This window comes from Podarcis cretensis, assembly GCF_951804945.1.
Source record: "Podarcis cretensis genome assembly, chromosome: 1".
NCBI lineage: Eukaryota > Metazoa > Chordata > Lepidosauria > Squamata > Lacertidae > Podarcis > Podarcis cretensis.
This window is the reverse complement of record NC_137170.1, coordinates 31,132,596-31,146,868: the sequence shown is the minus strand read 5'-3', so window position 1 is coordinate 31,146,868 and position 14,273 is coordinate 31,132,596. Positions and strand designations below refer to the sequence as shown.

At 45.4% G+C, this 14,273-nt stretch overlaps 1 protein-coding gene across 1 annotated transcript in view; it reads right to left on the bottom strand.

Moving 5' to 3' along the window:
* LOC307214263 (uncharacterized protein) overlaps window positions 1–14,273 on the bottom strand; it is a gene marked incomplete at its 5' end in the record, with an annotated part of 110,036 nt that overhangs the window by 16,859 nt on the left and 78,904 nt on the right. The window lies entirely within an intron of this gene.

The window sequence follows — 14,273 nt, the reverse complement described above, 5'->3', positions numbered from 1 at the left end:
CCTAGGGATGGGGGGCTAGCTGCAGTCTGTGTCAGCAGATCTGGCCGCTGGAATTCTTGGGAGACAGACAGAGCAGTTTTCCTTTGCAAAGGCAGAAGCAACATTGTCACCGACTTGTTTTGAAGGCAGTCGCTATCATCAGTTGAACATGACCGCTCGTTGCTGTGCCATGAAAATATTTATGTGTTGCGTGGCTAACGGTGGTTGTGCACGCTCAACACATTAATAGGCACCCGTGTTTGAAATTATTTTCCCAAGTTATTTGGTGGCCACTGCTCTGTTTTCCCCCTCTCCGAAAAGCAAAGTCACTGTCTTTGGAGATCACTATCTGCCTTTGATGACCTTCAGCACAGAACAAAAGCTTTGAGTGCCTCAGTGACTGTACTCAGGGCTTCTCTCCACTCCCTTTACCCCACCCTCACCCTGTCTCTAGGCAAGCCATCAAAACAGTCAAGAGGTTGCAGCCAAACTCTTAAGGAATCAAGGAGAGAAACACAGAATTGGAAGCTGGAATTAGATGTCATTTTCTAAGTAAGACAAAGGCTTGCTAAGAGCTTAGAAGTCCTCAATTTTTATTTTTACAAAATAGTTTTGGATTCTTAAAATTATTTCATGCATTGAATGCATTTGCATGTGACTGCAGTCCCTGACACAATGGAAATCAAGAGAGAACCTTTACTTAAAGAATTAAAATGTGAAACTGCTGATCTTCTAACAAACAAAAAAAAGCCTGTAACTTGTACCAGAGGACTGGAAAGGGGTCAGCACCAAATTTTATAATGGGATCTAGGGAGAATCTGGGAAATTACATGCTAGCTAGCTTTCTCTTTTGGGAAAACTGGTGGCAAGCATTGTTAAAGACAGAAATGCCAAATATATAGAAGAACAAGTCTTGCTGAAGCAGTACCGTCCTGGTTTCTGCTATGGCAAGTCCTGTCTCACTAACCTTAAGCATTCCCTGAGAGTGGCAACAAGTATATAGATCAAGGTGATTCCAGTTGGCATCGTGTGCTTTGGGACTAACCAGTGAAGTTGCATGCTAGAAGATTCAGGACAGACAACAGGAAGGACTTCTTCACACAGCACTATGGAGTTCACTTCCTCAAGATGTCATGATGGCCACCAACTTGGATAGGTCTAAAAAAAAAAGGATGTGACTAATTCTTGGGTGATAAGGCTATCAATGACTACTAGCCAAGATGTTCCACTTCCACAGTTGGAGACGTATGCCTCTGAAAACCAGTTGCTGAAGAGCACAGGGGGAGAGAGGGGTCTTGTGTTCAAGTCCCGTTTGTGGGCTTCCCATAGGCATCTGGTGTGAGCATGTGATGGGCCTTCAGTCTGATTTAGTCTGTTTCTTAATATGTCCTTAGAATACAGTAATAGAGGGTATCTGTCATGGCATCACACAAGTTTATCAGAATGCGCTAAGTTTTTATGTTACACATTTGGGTGGGGAACACTCCCAAATAGAAAATTGTTGGGCTGAAAGGTTGGGGAACAATGTCAGTATCTGAGATTCCATAAATGAAGGAGATGAACATATATCCCAATCAGTGAGGTGGGTAGGAGGAGAGAATGCTATCCCATGGGTTTTCTGTTGCCTCTTGCTATTTATTTGAGACAATGTACTGTTTGTTATGGTCATTCCTTCAAAGAGTTCAGGAAGAAGAAATGTTTGTACTTCATCTAAAATCTAGAGGGGACACAGACTCCCTCAGTATTCCATCCTTAAATTGTTTTTGGTAGGTCCATCACATCTACCCAGGATGTGGATAAACAGCTAAACTGAACTTAGGTTAGAAAAACATTATTCTGCAGTACTTGACTCCAAGCCCTTTGCAGCCCTGCAGGGAAATCAAAGATGACAAACAAAAAGATTAGGAGCAGGGGTGATTAATTTTATTATTAATTAGGCTGTTGGTTTATTTATGTACCAATTGGCGTGCATGATTTTATAAAAGGATGTAAGAAGAAAAGCCTTTTTGCCCTAAGGCATGAAGAGATATGGAGAAGTCTAGATGTGCCCTATGTGGCAGGGAAAGTATTTTCTGCCTCCCCAGATCCAGCAGAGGAATGGGGGAGGGGCAGTAGGGGTGAGGGTGCCACTTGGGGGACAAATGGGTAGGAGATTCGAAATGCTGGAATAGGCCAACAGCAGAGATAGGGCCAGATTATGTGCTATGCAGGAGACTAGAGTAACTTCCAGATGACCTGAGCATTTGTCCAGATTTGTTTGTTTGTAGGTTCCACTGCCAAGAAAGGCTTGTCTTCCATGCCCACCTGCCTATGTTTATTTGGAAGGGCAGCACCTACTGCTTGACATGGTCCTTTACGTATCCAAGCCCTAAATCATTTCATGTTTTAAAGGCAAACACCAGTACATTGAATTGAGCCCAAGAACAATTTGTACAGAACAACATTGCAGGCATGCATTCCATGCTGCAAGCTGCACCGAGGACTCGTTTTTCGCACCAACTGCACTTCCTGAGCCATCTTCAAAGGTAGCCCCACGTAGAGTGTGAAACGTTTTTCTCATCTGTGAATCTCTCTGCTCCCTTATGATATCAAGAACAAAGACTGAATCTGTAGGGAGAATGAATGAGATGCTTTATAGCATCCAGGGTCAGAAAGGAACAGAATGCTAAGTATTACACCATGTATAGCACACGAGTCAAAAGTATGCTACCATGCTCCTATATAAATTCCCAGTTATTTAAAATATAGAACCTTCATCAAAAGATATTATAGCATAGTAATTGCAAAGAACTTGATAGGTCAAGATGCCTGCATGCTGCAGGCCCTCCGACAGCAGGGAAAGTAATTTCATAAGATACGCCCAGTTGACTTGACGTCCAGTCTACTGAGGAAAGCAAACTTATCAGAAGCTAACAAAAGCAAATAAAGCCAGCTAGCCTGGTCCAAGTTTCTCAGGCCAGATTTGGTTTGATCGGAGCATGTGAACAAAACTCACTAGTTTTCTGAGGTAAATGGGTGTGTATTGGTTCAGCATCATTTCATTCTGCCCAATATTAACTTTCCACTACCCTTCTGTGACCTCAGCCAACAATTTCCTGAAGCATCAGATCAGCATATCCAGTTTCAAGCAGAGCACTGTCCAAATAACTGTTGGTATGACAAAGGGCATACCAAAAGAAAGCGAGGGAAAACTGAAGCTAAGTCTGTAAAAGAAACAAAGAGGCGATTGTTAAATGGCCACAGGAACACCTTTGCTAAAGGAGTCTGTGCGCTTTCCCATTACTTTTGCCTTTTAAAAAGCCAGGGTTGAGCAATTTATCCTAATGGCCCTATGGAATGCTGCGAGTCAGTTCAAGTGTGCTCTTCCTTAGTGTGACTCAAGCCTTTTCCGAGCCTCTCACACCTCAGAATGTGGCAAGGATCACTTTGCCTGATCCAGCAAAGCATTTTTTCTTGCCCATCTCATATCCTTTCACTCATGACTTTTCAGATCTTCAGGAAACTTAACTGTGTTCCATTACGCTCATGACTTGCCCAAGGCCACCCGAGTGGCCTTGGGAAAGTTATTATCCCTTAAATCCCATTACTGCAATGGAATTTGAACTCGGTCTCCGGAGTTCAAGGCTACCCTCCCATCTTTAGGCCCCATGTTTCAAACCAGCACTAGATTCAGTAGTCCCAGGATACCTGAGGGGGCAGGGGAAGAGCAGACAGAGATTGGCCAGCCGTAGACAGCAAGCTGTTTCCTTGATGCAAGCCAAACCCAGCTGGTATTTTCTTACTCCTCTGACTTGCATGTGTGTTTTACATGACTATAGAAGGAGCAATCAGTCAGCTCCCAAGAATCTTAGCAACAGCAGCAGCAGGAGCAGTGTCCCCTGGAAAGGCTTGCAGCAGCTGAAACAGTGATGACTCAGCAGCCTCTCCCTCTCTGGCCGCTTGTTGATCCCTGGCAAGAACTCCAGCCCAAGTCCTCCTGACTCCCTTGTTTGGGTCAGTGATTTCTTGCTGGCACCAGCAGATAAATTCCTGGATCCTGCTGCCCTTGGCACTAGAGAGTAGCCAAAAGGAACTGACAGCTGCAGCCAAACTGTGCACAGAGCGCGTGCTTTTCCATTCTTGTTTGCTTAAAAACAGAGCAAAAGAATTAAAAGCAAAACAAATCCAATGTGAAGTTAGTCAATGATTACAGAGCAATAACAGAGTTCAGCGTTAGCAGGTGCGGGGTGGAGATGGACTGTCTCTTCTGGCCTTTGGGAAGGAAAACAGCTCACTGGGTTTCAGGGTGGGCTGGGGACACGGAATTACATCACCAGAGGCTTTGTTTATTTGGCTTAAAATAAAGTCTGGAACTTCAGCCTTTGGATACGTGCATGAATCTTTCACCTGGTTTAAATTACAACTGGTGCAACAAGTTGAGCTGGTCTCAAGTCAGTGTCCCCCTTGAGCTGATTACTTTGACCACGTTGCACCCAATAGTTCACTTGTCATTTTTGATGCGATCCGGTGGAAATGGTGTACATATAGATATAATTTTACATGCAGTCACTTTCACAACTGTTACAGAGGTCTGAGATCTGCAGATGAGTAAAAAAAGAATTATAGGCCACAGACTTGTCAAAATGGCTTCCCTATGCATGATTCTATGATATATAAAATAAATATATCGAAGCATCAAATACCACCAAAATTATCTAGAAAAGCCGTTCTTTAAAACAGCAGTATTTTACAATAAAAACAACAAAATAACAGCATCATATCTTTCAGAATAAACTACTTGGAATAAATGGAATTTTTAAAAATCTATTTAAAGGCTTGTATTGATGGAGCCATCTGCACTTCAGTTCAGATGAAGTGCTGTAATCATGGAGCCACCACTAGTGAGACCCTGTCTCTACTTTTGTATTTCATGACAAACTCATCTCTCCCCTTCCAATTTATGAATAGAGTGTAACCAGCTGAAGATAACATTTCACATACCTGATGAGTTGGCTTCCAATTTGCAAAAGGTCATGCCACAATGCATTTGTTAGTTTTTTCAGTGTTACAAGTTGCACTAGCCTTGCTAGTTGGCTTGACTGGTTAGAGCGTGGTGCTGACAACACCCAGGTCACAAGTTAGATCCCTGTAGGGGTGCATATTCCTGTATTGCAGTGAGTTGAATGAGATAATCCATGGGGTCCCTTCCGACTCTATGATTCTATCCTTTGGTATGAATGAGGTTCTAATGCAAGGATCATGTTCCTTCGGGAGTTGTACCCCCCAACAGGGGTAATCTGTTAAGGGCTGCATGCTGGCAGTGGGTAGTGTAGAAGCCAGCATTAGGGAGGGCCAGATCAAAAGTGAGCATAACTATCATATTTTTCCATGTATAAGACTAGGGTTTTTTCCTAAAAAATAATGTCAAGAATTAGGGGGCGTCTTATATTCTGGGCCATCTCCCGCCATTTTCTTAAATCTGTGTCCCCAAAAATAGGAGGAGTCTTATATTCTGCCACTGTATTCTGCTCTGGTCAGACCTCACCTGGAGTACTGTGTCCAGTTCTGGGCACCACAGTTCAAGAAGGACACTGACAAACTGGAACGTGTCCAGAGGAGAGCAACCAAAATGGTCAAAGGCCTGGAAACGATGCCTTATGAGGAACGGCTAAGGGAGCTGGGCATGTTTAGCCTGGAGAAGAGGAGGTTAAGGGGTGATATGATAGCCATGTTCAAATATATAAAAGGATGTCACATAGAGAAGGGAGAAAGGCTGTTTTCTGCTGCTCCAGAGAAGCGGACACGGAGCAATGGATCCAAACTACAAGAAAGAAGATTCCACCTAAACATTAGGAAGAACTTCCTGACAGTAAGAGCTGTTCGACAGTGGAATTTGCTGCCAAGGAGTGTGGTGGAGTCTCCTTCTTTGGAGGTCTTTAAGCAGAGGCTTGACAACCATATGTCAGGAGTGCTCTGATGGTGTTTCCTGCTTGGCAGGGGGTTGGACTCGATGGCCCTTGTGGTCTCTTCCAACTCTATGATTCTATGATTCTACATGGGAGCGTCTTATAGACAGAAAAATACGGTATTCCCTTTCTCTCTTTTTCCACCTCTTTCTGTGAGCAGGCAGGCAGGCAGACAAGCAGGCATGCTTGCACAAACACATCAAGTCAAACAGAAACACACATTCAGACAGCATTCTCATTCTTCTGTTAACCAGCAGTGGAACAGGGGAATCTCTGCCCTTCACTGTACAGAGGAGGAACTAGGCAGGAAGTTCTCTTGTCGCCTTTAAAAGGGATCTCTGCTCTCTTTGGGGTGCCACCATTGCAAGAAGGTCTTAGAAAACAGGGAGAATTCCTGTTTCCTGAGCTGTAAGACCTTCTTGCAATGGTGGCACCCCAGAGAAAGAAAAGGTCCTTTTTAAGGGCAAGAAGAGCCACCCGATTTGGGGACTGAAAGAGTTTTGGGCACCTTAAAACACCTGAAGCAACTAGCAAGGACTGTGTGGATGAGAAAATCATTTTGGTCTTTAAAAAAGCTAAATGGGGTAGATATGGCACATGGATAAACAATCCCCGATTTACAATCTGGACTTCCAAAATGCCACACACAGAGCTATACAAGCCCTGACAATCTGGGCTCAGGGGTATAGGAAGGGGGGTGCCGGGGTGCTGGCCACCCCTGGTGCCATCATGAGGGGGGTGACAAAATGCCAGCTGAACTTGACACTGTCTGTGTAATGGAACCGAGTGGGGTTGAGTTGCATCGCAAACACCAACGCATCTCTTTCCCACCTCTGTGGCTGGGCGCATGCACAGTGGGCCGGACCCTGCTCTCCCTGCCCGTCCATGTCTCGCCCTCGCTCAGGGGCTGTGTGTGTGTCTGTGTGGCCGTGCATGCCGTGGTCGAAGCTGTGCTGCTCACAGGGCAAAGCAGGGTCCTTCTGGGGCTGACGCAGACTCTCGAGAAGGGCGCGGGGGCGAGAGAGGCTGTGGTCGCCTGTTTTTGCCTTTCATTTATTTTATTTTTTTAAATAATATTTATTAAAGATTTTCAAATATAACAAAAAAAGAAAAACATCCAAATTTAAAACCTTTTTTTCATTGGCTTCTTTCCAGGACTTCCCCTCCCCTCCCCCTCTTGTATTCCAGTTCTTTCAAATAGATTCAACAAATTCTTACCCCAAATTTTAAAATTATTATCATTGGCCCAATTTAAAAAATATTTTCCCATCCCCTAAAATCGACCTGTTCCCTTCCGCGAGTTCCCCTCTTTAATATGCAATACAGATTAAGATAAACAGAAAAATAGAAAAAAGAATAAAATGTAATTTAACACCCTTTGGATTCCAAATTTCCCTCCCCCCCTTCCCGGTTGCGTTCCCAATGTCCGTCACTGTCTACTGTCATCCTGGAGCTCCCACATCTAAACCACAGTCCTTCACCAATCCGCTTTGCCGTCTTTTTATTAGTCTTTGCCGTCTTTTGGTCATCTTTGATTTCACATGTCCGATCTTGGAAGGAGTCTATCTTCCAACTTTATCCAGTTCTTGTTATTCTTGTTGTTCTTATTGTTCTCTCTCCTCCTCTTTTTTTTTTTCCCCTGCTCTCCTGCAGAAATGTTCTAATTCCAAAAAGTTTCTAATTCCTCTGCAGAGGCTTTGTTATTCAGGAACAAAACATTACGTCAAGTCCCTTCCATTCTTCAATAGATAAATCTATTGTCTCCTTTAGTGTTTAGACCTCTGTAGACAAAATAGTGTTCCATTTCTGCAGTTTCCCAGGCGATAAAAAGTCCTATTCAAATTCAATGCCAACAATACTTGTAGTGTCCCACAGCTCCTCTAGAGGGATTATAATAACTCAGTTTCCTTCCCGATCAGACCCAACAGTCAAAGTAACTTATTATTCCTTGTTTTAAACAATTTATATCCAATTTGTAACAAATGTGACCAGCAAAGTCCTCGTAACAAAGTTCTCTTTTTGTTCTTCCGCTTTGACAGCTCCTTTGACAGCTGTCAAAACCTCTATTTCTCCTCTCCCGGCGCTCTTACGGATCGCTCCCGGGGTTTCCGGGGGGGGGTTGCATTTTAGTTCACATTCCACTTTTCTCCTCCAGCCCAGTCTTATAATTTTCCATCGCGAAGTTAATAACTTTATCAAAAAAAAAGGTTGCGCTCGATCTTAGTTGTCAAATCCTTTGTTTTAGCTCCTCTACAACAGGGGGGAGGCTGACTTCCTTTTTGCACCTCCCCCGCTCGCTCCGAATTTAAAAAGAATTTTTCCCCTTTTTTAATCCAAGTTCCAATTACTCACGGGTTATTATTTTAAAGTCCAAATTTTCAATGGAAGAAGTCAGCGCTCTCCGTCGAATAGCATGCGGCTTCTCTCGGCAGGGGAAGCGGAGGACTCACAGCACCACCACCACCCCCCCGTCACCCGCTCCGCAGCCTTTAAAAAGGCTCCTTCGCGGGTCGGGGGGGCGCAAACGGTGCCCGCCGAGTCACCATGCCCATGGGTTTCAGTGCCCATGGTTTTTAAGGGTCCCCGCGTCGCCGGCGCGGTAGAACCCAGCCCCTGCCGAGCAGGCTCCCTCCGGAGCTCGGAGGGAGTCCGCCATTTGGCGATGGCGCCAACCCGGAAGTGTTTTTGCCTTTCATTTAAGGGACAAAACACACTGGTTTGGGGGTGGAGGGAGGGAGGTGAGAAGGAGCTGTGTCTCTGACAATGCAAGGCGGGATCAGGACCAGCAACAGCATCACCTGCGTGGCTTTCTTTGATGGGGGGTGGAGGGAGGAAGGGGGAGAAGGCAGGATCTGCATCGTGGTTGCCTGCACGGCTCTCTTTGACAGATTTCAATTTCAATGGGGGGGGGGGGGTTTGACCAAAAAAAATCCACACCGGGTACCACCTGACCTTGCTACATCACTGCCTGGGCTTTAATGAGATTTACTCCCAAGTAAGTTTGTACAGCACATTTGCTCAGAAGTAAGTCCCAGTGCATTCAGTGGGGCTTACCCACAGGTAAGTGTGCTAAGAATCACAGCCTAAAGACATTTAGAACTGGAGCGTGCCTTATGCTGTTATGTTTCACTGCTGTTTCTTTGAAGAATTTGTCTACAACAATGGTCGTTCCAACTGTGCTAGATGCTGTATGGTTTTTAAGTGTAAGTTTATTGCTTCTTTTATTTCTTATGTGTTGCATTTTATGGTATTCCAATTTGAATTCAAACTGTAATGCAATAAAATGCAATTTGTAACGCAAACAAAATGCAAACTTCAATTAAAAGTCAATCTGAATATTTAACATGATGCATGCGCCGTCTCCTGGCTTCCACCCCAAATCCACAGACATGCCTGAATGAAGCTTATGGACCACTGGTGGTCCTCAGGCCACAGTTGGGAAACTCTGGTCTAACTTCTATATGGTTATGCTGCTGTCATTGAAAAGGATCAATGTGGGGGACAGCTAGCATCTACTACATCTATTACTCCAAAGGAGGACCGCTGTCAAAACAGTAGGAATCCAAAAGGGGAAGAGCAGGGATTTCTATGATTTCTATGCTTGTGGTTCAGCAGGAGAGGGGAAATCTGCTTGTGGAGCTTTTTCGTGGCCTCCTTTCCTGCTCCTCCTAAAAGAAATCCCTCTGAAACAAAAACATGTATGTGCAGAATCTGCCTCCTCAGCCGCAATGGTGGCCGCACCTCAAAAGCTGGAGCCTCCTTCCTCTGAGCGGGAAATGACTGAAACATAAATAGCTTGGAAAGAGCCAGGAAGCGAAAGGCCTTTCTCCTTCACCCCCCCCAACCCCCGCTCCTTGGCAATAGCCGTGTATAGTTACAGTTTAATCTTGGAAATGTCAGACAGCTGTTCCCGGTTGCTAGGAGACCAGCGCACATTATGCAGATGTCGAGGACCTCAAATGTCTGCCGGAAATTGCAGCCTGCGCGGTGTGAGGAGAGATGCACATTTCCCTGTCTGGGGAGCCCAGCAGGAGTCTCCCCCCCCCCCCAATACATGCACACACACACATGCAAATACCACCCCAACCTTGAAGAGTTTTGGAGGGTGGGGGTGGCTACCCAGACAGTCGACTCAATACATTCTGGAAAATAAAACTGCACACAAAGGAATCTGGAGTAAAAGGTGTATCTCAGCTTAGTGTAGCAAGACAAGCAAATTGGGCCGAGGGGGTGTTGTTGTTTTACAGCACAGCTTTGTAGTAGAGCCAGCTGCTAAAAAAAGGTTGGAGGCCATTTTTGCAAGTGAAGATTAAACGGGCTGCATTTCCCATATCTATCATATGAAAGGAGCTCGAATGATCATTCAATTTAAGAACGGCTCGTTTCTACTTTCTATCTAGCATTATCAAACTTTGTTTTACTTAATGGGCCCAAGCAAGAGGACATTTAAAAAACGAATGAAGTGGCTGGGCCAATCCGAATCCTGGTGGAAAACCCAATTTCTGCCATGCATTAGCGGTACTGGCAAGTGGCAGTACTCAATGGCATTCTTGAAATGAAAAAAGCACACCCTGTAGGCTAGGTTTGAATGGGGCTTTGCTACCCAATAATATGCTATAGGCAGCATCCCCGCCGTGTTTGTAGCAGGGAGGCTTCCAAGTGCCTACTGCTGTATGTCTCTGAGAATGCATTACTTGTCGAAAGGAGGATAGAACTTTTTTTATGTACGCCACAGCAGCAAGAATACTCATCACAAAGTATTGGAAGACACAAGATCTACCCACCCGGGAAGAATGGCAGATGAAGGTGATGGAGTACATGGAACTGGCTGAGATGACTGGCAGAATCTGGGACCAAGGAGAAGAGTCGGTGGAAGAAGATTGGAAAAAATGCAAAGTTTATCTTCAAAAATATTGCAAAATTAAGGATTGCTAGAAAGATCTTGGGAAAAGAAAATTATGTGGTTTTAGTAGAAATGACATAAAGGATTAAGTTAAAATGAGTTGGTGAAAGAGAATGTAAAATTATAGTATATTAAGACAAATTATTAAGATAAAAATAAGGTTGGAAGGATTTGCTGAAATAACAAATACAAAAATGGGAGGCGTGAGGAGGTCAAGGAAATAAGTGAATGTAAGTAAGTGATGTACAGGTTTGACTTGTTTTTTATCTTTTTTCTTCTGTTTTCTGGTTTTTGATGATTTTTTTATATGTATTGTTTTTTGTTTTTTCTTTGATTGTTATTCTTTTCTCTTTTTTTTCTGTAATCTTTAAAATCTTAATAAAAATTTATTTTTTAAAAAAAGAAGAGAGAGAATGCATTACTTGTAAGGCTCTAAAAAAGTACCCTTTGAGGAAAGGGTTCAACAGAGACATATAAAGAGCAAACAGAGGAATCCTATGCACCAGTTAGGCTACATGTCATCTAGGCCCGCCCCTCTCCTCATCACAGGTCACAAAGTCCTGCAGGAATAGCAGAGCAGCTGGGGGAAGAGAGGGGGGCTGCCCAGCTGCTCCCCACTGACCAAATGAGCAGTGCAGGGGAGGTGCTTAACCCTTCCCTCTCCACTGCAAACCTGATGACAATTGCCCCACATGCTTCTACTAAGTTTTAGGAGGAAACAGTTAAATCTCTCTGCCCTGCCCCTCACAATCACCCTGCAGTCATAAGATAATTGGCAAGAAGAATCTAAGATATGTGGAAGTGGTGAGGTGGCTGCAGAGTCCCACTGCTCAGCTGAAGTGTGATTGTGTGTGAGAGAGAGAAGGGGGAGGGCTGTCATCACTCACTTTTGGCTTTGTAAAATGGCACACACACACACACACACACACACCATCATCCCTGGAAATGCCCACTTGTCAGGAAACATGCGTGTGATGATACCCACATGCCACCCACATACGGAAGAAGCCAATGTAGTCCTGACAAAAACACTCCCCTGCAGCACAATATGCAAAACCACAGCACAGCACCCCAATCCATCAGCCAGCACAGCCAGTCCCAAGGCACCTCTCCAGACTGGGGTTCAAATCCCCTTATGCTGCTCAGAAGCACTGCTTTGAAATACAACCTACATAGGGAAGGAAGAAGAGCCCACATAACACAGCACACACACATATCTCTGAGCAGGAGGTCTGCAGAGAACACAGGCCTTGGTGGCGGGGAATGGATTCAAGACTCACCCAGGGAGGGAAGGACGCTTTTGCCAACCAAGGACAGGCCAGGACATGTGACAAGGGCAGCCAGAGACTCGCACGGCATCTTCCGGGGGCTAACTGCATAGGACAGGGGTCAGCAAACTTTTTCAGCAGGGGGCTGGTCCACTGTCCCTCAGACCTTGTGGGGGGCTGGACTATATTTTTTTTTGGGGGGGAATGAACAAATTCCTACGCCCCACATATAATCCAAAGATGCATTTTAAATAAAAGCACACTTTCTACTCATGTAAAAACACCCGGCAGGCCCCACAAATAACCCAGAGATGCATTTTAAATAAAAGGACACATTCTACTCATGTAAAAACATGCTGATTCCCGGACCGTCTGTGGGCTGGATTTAGAAGGCGATTGGGCTGGATCCGGCCCCTGAGCCTTAGTTTGCCTGCCCATGGCATAGGACATGGACCTGGGGAGCAGGAGATGGGAGTCCCACCAGGAGGGAAGGAAGGAAGGCAATTTCAGGGACAAAAGCGAGAGAGCTCCTGCCTCATTTCTTAACCACTCAGCCACAGATGTGCCATGATAAGGAATTTCTTTCTCCCTTGCTCCCCAAGAAACCAGTCACAGATGCCAGGAGCACAAAGGCTGCAGGGAGGGCCCCAGCGAGGTGGGTCAGCTCCCAGTTTACATGCTGCAAGTCCCAGATGAGAATCCATCGTGAGCGCCTACATGCAGGCATGGATCTGTCTGGTAAGAGCAACACATAAAGTTTACCTAGCAGTCATGGAGGCTCAGAAGATCACGATAGAGTACCGTGTGCTGTGATTCTAGTCTTATTCACACCCCAGTACCCAGGAAGCTTTTGGGCTAATTATAGGCTAATTAGGGAGGAGAGTTTTCTGGCCCATCCCTGTCTGGTGGGCATAGCCTAACAGGACCAAAACAAAACGATGACTAAAGCAGACACCAGGGCAGCAGTATGTGTTTATAGAGGAACAGGTATGCCTCATGTAATTGGTAGGATTTGTCATACGTTGTTGCTATTTTCTCCAGTCCTGTTTCCACATTTTTAACGGAACTGGAGTTAGTTTTTGAAATATGGCAACCCTAAAAGAAATGCCTTGGACCCAAACTAAGGCCTTAATAACCGTCACTTTGAATCGTGCTGCAGAAGGAACAGGGATCCAATGCAGATTGCAGTACAATAAACTACATAATCTACACAGGAAGAGGTTTTACAGGGAGTTCTGGAAATGCAGGAGACTGAACCTCTGCATGCAAAGTAGAGGCTGTGCCATTGAACTATGGCTCTTCCCTCCAAATAGTAACATTCTGTCCCGGTGAGACACAGAAAGATTATATACAGACACTGCACCAATTTCACAGAGTCTTTTTTTAAAGACTGACTCTGCTGGCATGGGATCCCGGATCCAAGCTCTTAGGATCCCAGACGCCACAGAATGAACAGCTAAAAACAACTCACACGCCCCCCCCCCCTCGCCCCTCATCTGCTGAGCACTTTGTCAATATCATGCCAGGTTAACAGTAACTGAAAGAGTGGAATAGAGGCTGCTGAGGAGAATAAATTGGGCCAGGTAAACAGCACTGCGGTAGCGGCGGGGGCAGCAGCAGCGAGGGGTTGCCATGGCAACGGAGCGAGTGAGCAGATTGATCGATATGCCTGCATCGCCTCATCTGGCTGCAAGCCACGTGCTGCTACGGAGGGAGCAGGAGGAGGGGGATGTATAGAGGGCGGAGGGGAGCCACAAGCAGCAGGGACGTGGCCTGAGATCCGATATGCCGCAGCGGCGGCAGCAGATCGATCGATACCGTGTTGGAGAGCAAGTAATTGCCTCCCCTCCCAGCGTGCCCTGGCAAAGCTGAGAAAGAAACGTGTCCCTAAGTTTCTGCCCAGAGATACCCTGCTCCAGTCTTATCAGCGAGGTTTGGTGTTCTGGTGGATTTGTTTACTTGAAAATCTCTCTCTCTCTTTTTCTGCTTCTCCCCCATCAGCCCCCAGCCCTTGGCCGAGTGGCTACCCTTGACTTTCCTGGTACTGTATCACTGTTGCTGTTGTTGTCAGGCTTCTCTTTATGCAGGGCTGTCACTGCTCAATACAGTGGTACCTCGGGTTGCATACGCTTCAGGTTACATACGCTTCAGGTTACAGACTCTGCTAATGCAGCGATA